Source organism: Sinohyriopsis cumingii, chromosome 11 (genome assembly GCF_028554795.1).
Source record: "Sinohyriopsis cumingii isolate HCF-2022 chromosome 11, ASM2855479v2, whole genome shotgun sequence".
NCBI lineage: Eukaryota > Metazoa > Mollusca > Bivalvia > Unionida > Unionidae > Sinohyriopsis > Sinohyriopsis cumingii.
The window spans coordinates 38,652,892-38,665,046 of NC_142971.1; the positions used below are offsets into that span (position 1 = coordinate 38,652,892).

The window sequence follows — 12,155 nt, forward strand, 5'->3', positions numbered from 1 at the left end:
TCAAAATGATTTGTTTTTTGGTTTGAGTGTCGATGCGTCGATTGAGTGTCGATTGAGTGTGTGATGAGGAATCTGAATGATCCCTTCTAGTAATTGACGTGCCGTCACCGTGAACCATCGTAAGACTTCTTTGAGACTAGCTTCTAAGACACGAGCTCGTGTTTGTGGATTTTTTTCTCGACTGATGCCATACAAGGCACGAATCAATTTGACGGGAAGATGCGACTGAAGGGACGTCATGTTCAAAATGTGTGTGAGACAGACGAAAAGGGTCTGAGGCTTTTATAGATTTTTTTTGTGGAATGAAGTTAAGTCGAGGACGGAGACGTGTACAGGACAGGCCCTCCGTCTTGGCACCAGTGGTGAAACAAGTGGGTACGAAATCGCAAATCATCGTGGGTCGTAGTTTCAAATCGACAAGTAAATAGGCGTGTGGAGTTTGAGTGGCATCGTCGTACGCTTGAGTCAGCCAAGGTGTCCCTAATTGTTTGGCTAAGACTTGCACTTGCGATTTATCTCGAGGGCTTTTAAACAAGACCACGTAATGCGCATTGAGACTGATGGTGCGATGGGCTTTACTTTGTTGAAACAAATTTTGAGTGATGTAAACGACACTGGCATTACGATGATGCCCTTTGCGCGTGAACCACAGTTTAATTTCTTCTTCGTCTTCTCCTAACATGTCGTCGAAAATGACCAAATGGGTTTGACGGGAGTCAGAGACGATGCCGTCGTCTTCTTTAGGAATGCCTTCCACAAACACGATGGAATCGCCTTGACTTTCTCGCAAGAGGCTGTACGCCGATTGCCACTCTTTGTAACACCACACAATGCGTTGAGGTGGTCGATCGATCAAATGATGTTGATGTTCGATCAAGCGTTTGACGAATTCGGTTTTGCCTGAACCGCTAAGTCCAGCAATGAGCATGTTAAAGGGATGGCGAAGATACAAAGCCTCCCAACTGGCACGATCTAAGTGTTCGTCGATGACTTTGACAGTGGAGGAAGAGAGAGCAGAGACAGCAGAGGTAGCCCTAGTGTGAGGAATGTCACTTGTGACACGAAAACAAACAAGACGAGAGTTTATATACTTTTTTCAGGACACGTTTATTGAATGTTTTAAACATGAATACGAAAGACAAAAATACATAAAAGCCAAAGGCTTAAGTACAACGATAAAAGGCACATGATAACCATCAACGTGAAATAAAAACAAGTGTCTGTACAACATGTTTTGGGTAATGTTCTGACCAGTTCTATAGGGGGTAAGGTCACACAAGTGTCCTCCCGAAAGGGTCTTTCAGTGATCTCCACGACAGTCCTGTCCTGGGTGACGGGTTCTTCTGGTACTGTCACTAACACAGGTTGAAAAGTCGCAAGGCTCACAATCGCATTCCACTTCAGAAGCCCCAAACTTGAATTGTGCCTGTCTCAACTTGTTTTGTGTTTCTCTGAAAGTATTCATCTTGTTCACTTGGTCTTGGTAGTCACAATGAACTATCGATCTTGCCTAGGGTTCCTTTTTATATACAGACCAATACCGGCGTGTCCATACGGCAAGGTGAAATGATTGGGAAGTCGCACTCGCTTCTGGTACACGATTTGATAGACTTTTTCCAAGGGTCGACTGACGATGTGGTGAGTGGGTAAACGTACAATCTTGTTGGGTTGATAGGTGGTCACTTTAAAGTGTTCATCCTCTCTAGAATGCAAGGCTTCTTTCAATACCCCAAAGTTGACCACTCGACTGGTACGATAATTCAGAGTCAATCCTTTCACTTTACACTTCGTGTGCACTTCTCCTTGTGGGTCCCGGTATTCGTAGCCGTAATTTTTTCGACCGCCACTGACAAAACTTAGAATTTTGTCGTCGAGATGCTCGTCTGTCCAGGCTCCTAAACGGTCTCCTTCGATGTCAGGGTGCTGTTGACTCGGGTGATGGATGTAAATGCAGCTGTCCGTGTCAAAGTACAGGACGCGTTCCCCTAACAGTTCTAAAGCTTCGTACAATTTTAAGCGAGCATGAGCTGTCACGTAAGCCGCAATGATGACATTTCCAAAAGGGTCGTCTTGTACAAAGTCCAGATCTTCTTCGTAATTGACCAAGATCAAATCCTCGCGAACGACGTCCACGTATTTCATGAATTTGGTTTTGTCGTGAATCATCTGAATGTAGCGGGAAGGTTCTGTCAAATACTCCATCTTGGGTAAACACGGACGTTGTGCCATTTTACCCCACAAGCAATTTAACATCACTTTGGCAAACGATCGCCTGCCTTCGTTTTTCTCGATGTGATCTAAAGTAATGCCTTCTTGTGCCCAGTATTTCTCTTTGAATGTATTTTGGTCTTCGGGAGTGTGACACCAGGAAGGATAGCCACTGGCTTCTTGTTTCAGTTTCAAAAAGGCATCCACGTAGTCGGCGAAAATGCCTTTCTGCGTGGGGTCACCCTTGTGGTATTGTTGTGTCTTGGGAAAGTGACATTTCGTACACTTCTAACAGTTGATATCCCATGTCCAGAGCTTTGAACAATTCTACGCTGACCCAGGTTCCCGTCAAAGCCCGTTCTTCCTGGGTGTGCTGACAAGGCTGATCTTGGTTGCACGTTTCGGCACAAGTACGGCACAAGGGAAACATCAGTTTGCCTTGGCAATGGTGAGGTAAGACGGGATGGTACAAGTCCGTGGGAGGCAAAACTTTGCACTTGATCAAGCCTTCGTATTGTCGAATGTTTTTCAGGTCGATGTATTCCGTGAACAATTGTGGGTGCCCTGCAGGAAAGGGACAATATTTGCACACGTAAGGATACAGCGAAGACACGTCCAAGTATTTGATTTCTTCTCCTTTCTCTTCGTCGGCTTGGTACAGCAAACAGGTGGCATTGGTCCTTCCTCCGAACAAACTATCCCTCGGGTTCAGCGGGTCCATGAACTGGTAACTTTCCACGAGGCGTTTAAACTCGGGATCGGTTTTCAAACGGTGATCGTATTCGTGTTCCCACATTTCCACCACTTGGTATCCTTGCTGTTCTAACTTTAGACGTCGCTGACAAGTGTCCTGGTACAAGTCTTCCATGGTTCGTTGTAAAAACTGATCTTTAGTGCTACGGTCAGGGTAACATACGGGACATCCGTGAAATAAGCAACCGTTAAACTCGTACACGATCTTGGGGTTTTCTAAGTCCCAGCCATCGACCGAATGCGTTCCGATGGTCTTTTCGCCTCCTCCGTTGCGGGCATGCTGAATCCATTTGTCTTCCTTGTCGCACAAGTAATGTAACCAGCGTAGGGCTTTGACCGAGTATTGACGTTTGACATAGTTGGTCGTTTGAGGACTGATGACAGCCACGGTGTTTTCAGGCATGAATCGTTGCCGGTACACTAAGAAACACGCTTTGGCAATGGTGCAAGCTTCTTTCAAAGGATCGACCCCTCCGTGTTCCATGAACAGTTCTCGAAATTTTCCACAGCAACGTCGTAAAATGTCCACGTCGGAACGACAATACTTTAACATTTCTTCCTGAAAGTCGAAAGGGTCGGAGGCGTGAGCCTGGTACCAAGCGTAGAAAGCTTCTCGTTGTTCGGTACGCATGTTGTCAGGGTCGTAATAGTGATCCTCAGGTAAATGGGGTAGAACGGCATGTTGATTAGCTTCCGTATTGAAAAAGTGTGGAAAGTACCCTTTAGCCATTTCTGTCATTCCAAACGTTTTAGGCATTCGACTCAAAGGCATGGCCAAGTAACTCATCGAATCTTTAAACTGTACTTGTCCCACTTGCATGAAAATGATTTTGGCTCCGTTCAAAGTCACTTTAGGACACTCGGTGCCTTGTTCCGTATAGTATCTAAAAAAAAACTGTCCATCGTATCCGGAGAAATTGTGAGCCATCACCGTGGCATGACAATGACAATCTCCGTAACGTTCGATGTCCTCTTGGCTCCACGTCTTGTCGATGGGGTCTAAGACCCATTGGACAAAATCGGCTAACGTGTTCGGTCCTCGAAAGATTTGTTCACGCCCTCCGGGAATCTTACTGCAGTGAGGGCAATGTCTGAAGATAGGTTCTTGAATGCACTTCTCGCACGCTCGATGAGCCACGCAGAAATTAGGAATGTGAATACCGGTCTCTTGCATGCATTCGAAATAAAAAAAGATGAAATTGCCTTTCTTCTTGTGACCGTCCTCTTTCTCTGGTGGGGGTTGGTATTTTTGCACGTAGCATTCGTGTTCCAAGTCCACGATGTGGTGACAAATGTGACATTTTTTCTTTCCTGAACATACGTGTGCCTTGGTACTGTTGGTACGTAGGCCTTGTCCACACGTAGGGCACAATCTCAGCAGTTGACAAGCACATTTCTGCTGTGAACCTTGCGTCTTCAAATGTTGTTGGTAACAGGCAGGGCTGACAAACGTGCGCAGACAAGTTGAACAATGCACTGGTTCTTCGCTCAGACAGGGTGAAGAGGCCAAACATCCTGAGCATTTCGATCCGCAATGCTTGTGTTGCTCTCGATTGTTATAACCATGGTCACATTTCTCACAATAATAAACATATCCCAGGAATCCAGTGATACTGGTAATGGTATCGAAATGGTCATCGTGATGATAAAGGTGAATGTATTTTCCATCCTTAAAGTCTTTCCCTCGAAACAACAGAGGCCCGCGCACTTCTTGAGGGTGCACTTTCAAGGTGTAGAATGGAGCTAGGGCATCTTGCAATTTTTGCATTTCAGGAATGCCACAGGGTTTGTCTTTGGGCAAGCCAGCTTGTTGTAACCGGGGTTCTGCTTCGTTTCGTTGTTTGGCTCGGTCCGATTGTCGAATAGTTTTCCAGGCTCTTTTCCATTCTACCGTGTCGTTCTTGTTGACATAGGTTCGTCCCACCACGATGGCCCTGGCTAAACACATCTGGTCTTGAGGGTTGTGAATTCGGACGAGACTTATTTTGGTGCTGCGAAGCTCGTCCACCAATAACATCTTTTTGCGTCCAGTCCCTTGAGGAGGAGAGACGTGGGTCATGTCCAGTGTGGCTTTACCATCGGTGATGTCAAACTGGTCATTGGATTGTTGTACGTGTTGAATTTTGTCCATGACTTTGGAAGCAGTCAATTCTGCAGGGGTGCTAAACTCGATCCAAACAGGGGATTTCAAACCGTCATGTTGTATGGAAAGTCTCAAGCGATCGCCTTCTTTGGGTTGACATTGTCACTTGAGTGTGGTGAGCAAAGAATCCCACACCCCGGTGATGAACCCTTCTGCTTTCTCTAACGGTACTTCGGACTTGAAATCTTTAAACTTCACCGTATATTTGTAAGCCGTGGTTCTAAATTTTCTAGAGGAGCGCTTTTATGTCTCTCGAATCGAATAGTACTTTTCAGGGTTAACTAAGGGTGGTGAACTTTGTTTAGAGGGTTCGGATTCTGGTTCACTCATGTCCTCTTCAAAATCACTGGCATGAATTTGTGCCAAGACTTCAGCTCTGGTACGAGGCGATAGATCACGTTTCTGCCTCTTACTTTCTTCTTCTTTCTTCTCAAATGAATTGGATCGTTTCATCTTGAGTGAAAAAAGTCGAATGACTAAAATTTAAACACCATGGACTAATTTATAGTCCTAGCAGACCAGTGTATATAAGGGGTATGTGTCTTGTCCTTTCACTATTCATTTCACTCTCAAACCGAGCACAACGATGGAAGAGACTACCCAGATGGAACGTTTTATTAGAGCGTTGCGAGGGGTCATTAGAAAATTTTCTTCAGACCAGCCGACGGACTACTCTCCTTCCTTTCGAGATAAAAGTGAAGATACTTGCTATATCTGTCAGAAGAAAGGGCATTGGTCTTCAGAGTGTCCAGACCGTCAAAAAAGAAAAACAGGGGTTAAAAGAGACAAAAGTCAAGGTACCTGTTATTATTGTCAAGAGAAAGGACATTGGTCTCCAGATTGCCCAAAAAAGAAACAAGAGGAGTCATTGGTCTCCAGATTGCCCAAAAAAGAAACAAGAGGAGTCAGAAGAAGAGAGGGATTCTTCAGAGGAAGAAGAGGAGGAAGATAGCAGACAGGCGAAGAAAAAGAAACAGGAGAAGAAAAGAAGAAGGGAAGAAAGTGAGGAGGAAGAGGAGGAAAAGACTGTGACGGTGAAGAAATTTAAAAAACAGAGAGACTAAACAAGGAGACAGAAGAAGTGAATGTACTTTTTAAAGTGCTCTGTTGTGAATTGTGAATTGGATTGTAACTCTCTATAAAAGAATAAATTAGGTATAAAAAGGTAAGTGTCTTTGAGTTTTGATTTTAAATAAGAAGCTACACTCACGCACTCATATACACGTACTATAGGGGTAAAAAAAATTTTTTTTTTTTTTTTTTTTTGAGTTATTGGCAATTGAAAGTCTATCTCTTTTCGAGAGAAGTGGGTGGCCCTGAAAAGGGCCTTTGGTTTTTAGTGTAGGGGTGAGTTTAAGCAATCAACTTTAACTGCCTTAAGCCTTTGCCACGGCCGAGGCCTACTTCTGATGATGATGATTGGGTTGAAATCACTAAGGGTGGTACGGTAGGCTTAGTCACAGGGTTGGAGTGTTTAGCTCGGGAAGGTCGTATTCTCTTTGGTCGTGATAAAGAAGTCTGATGCATTTGTTTCAGACTTCTTAACTCCGCTAAAATGTCTAACACTACAGTGACCGTTTGATTTTCACCCTCTTGTTTCTTTGCTGCTGCTTGTTGTTGTTGTTGTTGTTGTTTTCTTACCTCTTCTTGCTGTTGTTGCTGTAAAAGAAAAGCTTCCAATTCTTCTTTCTGTCTCTGTCTAAAATTCTCCACGTGTGGTAATGAAGGTGACGAAGGATCCGGAACAAATTCTTGCGAGGTAAGAAAATCCACAAAATCCCAATGTACCTCTTCTGAAAGTAAGTCCGGGTTCCCTCGTGTAGTCTCCACTGCTGGTGCACCCCAATGGATCGTTTTCTGAGTTTCCGTCATGTTGAATCACTGTCTCGCATCAGTTGACTGCACACAGGCGGTAGCGAATCTATATAGACCACGTGACGTCACAGACTGTTCTCTTCGGATTGGATGCGAGCTGACTGAATTTTGTAACCCGTGTTTGGATTGGTCAATGAACTCAATCCGTTTCAATCCTTCCTCTACCTATAAATAAACGCAGTTCACTGCATTGATTTACCTGTTCTCGTCGCCTCAGCATGTGGACTGACGTTGAATCTTCCACCCTTGTGTCAACAATGATGTTCAGGACGGACATACCGATGTATGTCCGATCCGAATGGACAGTTGTCCATAGGACCGCCAGCAACCTATGGATACGTAGGATTTACGTGGAGAGGCAAGGATGCCTCAAAAGAGTCCTGATTTACGGTCCTACAGTGAGACGAAGCCTAAGGACAAGAAGAAGTCACAGATGCCCTTTATGTTAAGGGCATATATAAACCCAAAGGCCCTTTTCAGGGCCACCCATATTTCTCGAAAAGAGATCGACTTTCAATTGCCTACCCCTTTTTTTATTTAATATATATGTGTGTGTGTGTGTGTGTGTGTGTGTGTGTGTGTGTTCTATCCCTCTCCCCTGTTCCCTTTCCATAGACCCCTCAGGTCGGGACCTTATTAAAATAGGGTCCCGACCCTGTTCCATTTTGTCGCTCAACAGACCCACAATCAATTCCCATGTTAAATTTACATAGTCCCCAGATTGTCCCATGGGGTCCTGTAATGGTAATTCCCATTGAGGCTAGAGTTGCCCAAGACTTTTTCCCATGTTCAATTCCCCTTGAGGCTAGAGTGCCGGGCTTGTATTCCCCATGTTAAATTTCCATTGAGGCTAGAGTGGCGGGACCCTGTCTGTAATGCTAATTCCCATTGAGGCTAGGGTGCCCCCATTTACTACTGTTATGTGCTCCGCTTCTGTGATGAACCTAGCTAACATACGAGAATGACAAGTCTTTTGTTATTTTCATGCAACTGCAAGAATGGCTGGTGTCTTCACGCATTTTGAGCCGTTTAATATTCTTCTCCTTGTGGAATGTCATGTGTGATTGTAACGGAATTGTAACGGGAGTGTGTGTGTGTGTGTGTGTGTGTGTGTGTGTGTGAGATTAGCATTTTTAACGTAGCTTTAAAAAAAATTCAGACATATCGCTACGATGTCTGCAGTGTGGCATTTTATAGTGATATCTAGCACTGGGGCATCATGCCGCAGATATGTAGCATGATGTCCCACCCAGTTATATTATCCTGACACCAGTCTTACCAGTCCTAGCACTAACCTCTTAATGCTGAGCGCCTAGCGAGGCAGCTGTTAGTACCATTTTTGTACGTCTCTGGTATGACTCGGCTGGGGTTCGAACCCACGACCTCCCGCTTCCGAGGCAGATGCTCTAACCAATAGGCCACCGGAGCGGTGAGGGAATGGGAGAGAACGAGAGTTGAATATAGGTTGCAAATAATACATCGGTATGTATACGAACGAGCTGAACATTATATATGAATACGCAGATATTAGTGCAAAAACTTGAAAAGTCTCTGTACAGTGTTCCTCCCGTTTTAACATTCCATAGAAAAATATAAAAGCATTTGACTTTCAAGGTGAATTGAACAGATAGTTCACATACCTTTGAAATTCTTTTTATCACTTGCACAGTATCAGAAGGGAAAAAACCCTGCGCGCGCACACACACACACACACACACACACATGTATGTATGTATGTATGTATGTATGTTGTTGTCGGGTTTAACGCTATTTTTCAGCACACGAGAGGCTATACATGGCGGCCATTATCAATGGTGGAGGAAGAACCCGGGAAATCCCCGGAAGAACCACCGACCCTCGAGAAGCTACTGGCAAGCTTTCTCACATACCAGCATTGGACCAGTCCGAGACTCGAACCCATGCAGACAGAGATGAGGTGGCAATGATCCGTAACGGAGAGCGCTTTAGACCACTCGACGCCCCATGTATGTATGTATGTATGTCCAATCAGAGGTGGACCTGGCAAGGGGACATATGACCCAGGCCTCTACCCAAAGGAGGCCTCGAAAATTTTGTTAACAATTCTGATAATAATAAACATATTTCGCTGTGTACTTAGTTGTCTTAGAAATCTTTATATAATCTTTTTATGGATTTGCTTTGGCGTTCGAATAATTTCCAAATTTCAATATAGCCAGGTCCTAGGGTCTCAAACTCACCAAGTGGCCCTTTCCTTTCTCAACCTCTGAAGGGGCCTCTGTGTGTGTGTGTGTGTGTGTGCGTGCGTGCGTGTGTGTGTGTTTGTCTCTTCTGATATTCTGCCATTTTCTTACTGCAGTGATATATTTCAAAGGCCTGCGAGTACTTCTATTAAATATTCTGGTAACAAACTGTCTGATTGTGGTTCATTTATGCTAAAATTTGACTTATGGATAACAATTTTAAATAATGCTGCATAAGGCCGACAAACCTGGAATTAAACATTATCGACCAGGAAACCGGCAGACACTGGTTAATTCCGGAACTGCGTATGTATATGGTATGCTAATTAGGTGAGTTGGTTAAATGCATTTCTTTGTAGCTGAAATATATCAGTTGTTGTATGCACCTTTCTTTTCTTGTGTATAACTTGCGTGCACAAAGCGTTATGATACATTCACAATAGGAGGACCTGACAACAAGACACGGCCAGAAAGCCAGAAAGGAACTGGAAAAGTATGAATATTGCATTGTAACATGTTTTCGAGGATGCATGTCTAATTAAAGACAATGCCAGCATTAATTGTCTGTGTGCATTGTGGAAGCATTGCACCAAATTGGTGTTATAATTGCGATAAAAGTTTAATTGTATGTGCAATTTAGCTAAATCGAGATCGTTATCCGCAACCTTATCCACCGAAACAGCAAAAATAGTTCCCTTTCAAACCTTTTTGAAAGACCAATCACATTCTCCAATGAGAGACAATAGTTTGTACCTTTGTAATAGGACAAAAGAAGAAACGATTTCGGTAAAGAAGCGAATACGCTTTAAACTAAGCAGAATTGTATCCTTGAAAAAGTATGTTTACTATAAAATTTGGTATGTAAGACCTCGACGCTGATATTTATGTTTTGGGCGTCTAGGTCTTACTGCTTAAATAACGGTGTTGTGTAGCGTGTTTTGATGTCTAATAACGTTACATTGTAACGAAAATCAAATTTTCAGGAATATCTCACACAACTGGCAGCCAATAAGAAAGCTTTTCTACAAATTAAATTCATAATGATTTAGTCGGACATTGCTTAATCTTGTGTCTTTTTTTCTAATAAATTCAAATTCTCACAAAAGAAATGGACCTGTTTTAAAGTTTCATTGGCCTACATTTCATTTGGCTGGGATGCAATGGAAGCTGGGAATTCCAAAATCAGTTTAAGTTTAAGTACACTTTAACAAAACAAAAACAAGTTAATATTAAAGAAAGTGTTTAGATAGCTGTGGTTCTTTCAAGATTCTTATCATCCTTTCATCCGACTTTGGTATTCTTGGCTTCCATTGCATTGTCAACTGATTCGTAGGCCAGCGGAACTTGAACACATGTCCATTTGCTTGTGTGGGAATTTGAATTTAGTAGGAAAAAGACATCAGATTATGAAAAGTCTGACTAAAACATAACTTTAATTTTTAGAAAAGCACCAGTATGGGCTGCCAAGTGTGAGATATTCCTGAAAATTTGTATTTGTCGTTCTAATGTTAAATGACATCAGAACATGCTATGCAGCACTGTTATAAGATCAGTAAGACCTTGATGCCTAAAACATAAATATCGGCATCGAGGTCTTACAATGCATTTGGATGAGTCTTTACTTCTGTGAATTTTCATTTACCTACATGGGTATGAGGAGCAGACATGAAAGGCTTTATAGATAAATATATACATGTATTGAGAGACAATTTTTGTAACTCTGGAAATTAGTTTCACATCAAACCTGTGAATTCTTAACACTGGTATTTTAATTCACAGTGACACTTTAAGTTAATCTAGACATTGTTTTAAATATGAAAAGTTTACTTTTCAGAGTTATAAAACACCTTTTGATGAGTTAGACCAGTGAAAAGTTAAGCTGAAGAATGTCAGCGATTTGTGATTTTTCCTCTGTGCATACATTACACTTGGACCAGGCAACTTGTATTTTCAGCACCTTTATTAATACATTGTCATGCCAAAGCAAAGATGCCAGCTGATGTTTCTGTAAGTGAATAATAGCATCTAACATGACAAATATTGCTAAATTATAGCTGGAGGAGTTGTTTAATTGTCTCCATATATTTCCACTAACTTCTAGGCTATATACACAAGGGTTATCCGTTTATAAAGCACATAATGTTATGACAATCACTTATTGGTCAACATTTTATTGAAATCATGATGTTGTTTTGGATAATAAGCCATCATTGGCAGGCACCTTTGTTTAGTTCTTTAGTGAAATGGATTACTTCAGATGGAAACCTGCTGCAGCTATTGGAAGCTTGCTTTTAAAGTAAGTAAACAAAAAATGTTCTTTTGAAAAGTAATTATTTTTTATAAAAAAAAATTAGAAATATCTGTGTGAGTGTTTGCTTTGGAATGACAGTATTGACAAAGCTGCAGACTTGAAAATATATGTGACCTGGGCCAAGTGTAATGAGCATGAAAACAACATTGGTTCCTGTCATAGCTTAGCAGCTATTAAGCTTGATTGCCATAATATTATCACATGCATCAGTACTTCATTCAGCAGCATGAAATTTTCATATGTGAAATATTTTACCAACACTAAGTATGTATATTTTTAATGTATGTAGATGAAATGCAACAGGGTTCTCAGCAAACCCTTTGGTTTAATAATTTAAATGTGACCCATTTCTGATAAATGGAAATGGCAACTGTGTATTTGTTTGATGCATGTTGATTCATGCTGGAGCATCAGTCATAAACATTGTGAAAGGGCCCATGTAAGGTGACTTCTTACCAAAATTATCATGTTAGCAGAGACTTAGTGGATTACCTTCATTTATTAGCCCACCAAAGCTATGGGCCCAGCGGTTATCACTCTGAAAGTAGCCCGTATGAATTCCATCTCATAGTCTCCTACAATCACGGTGAGTATTCCATGTTTTTGTTTTTATTTGCCATTTGTGGCTTCATGAGCCTTCCAC

At 42.3% G+C, this 12,155-nt stretch overlaps 1 protein-coding gene across 1 annotated transcript in view; it reads left to right on the top strand.

The window, feature by feature from the left end:
- Nucleotides 1–9,521: 9,521 nt before the first annotated feature.
- Nucleotides 9,522–12,155, top strand: part of LOC149787951 (uncharacterized) — a 58,130-nt gene continuing 55,496 nt past the window's right edge. Inside the window, exon 1 of the mRNA XM_089974215.1 lies at nucleotides 9,522–9,694. The gene's annotated coding sequence lies outside the window, so the exon portion shown is untranslated. The remainder of the gene's footprint in view (nucleotides 9,695–12,155) is intronic.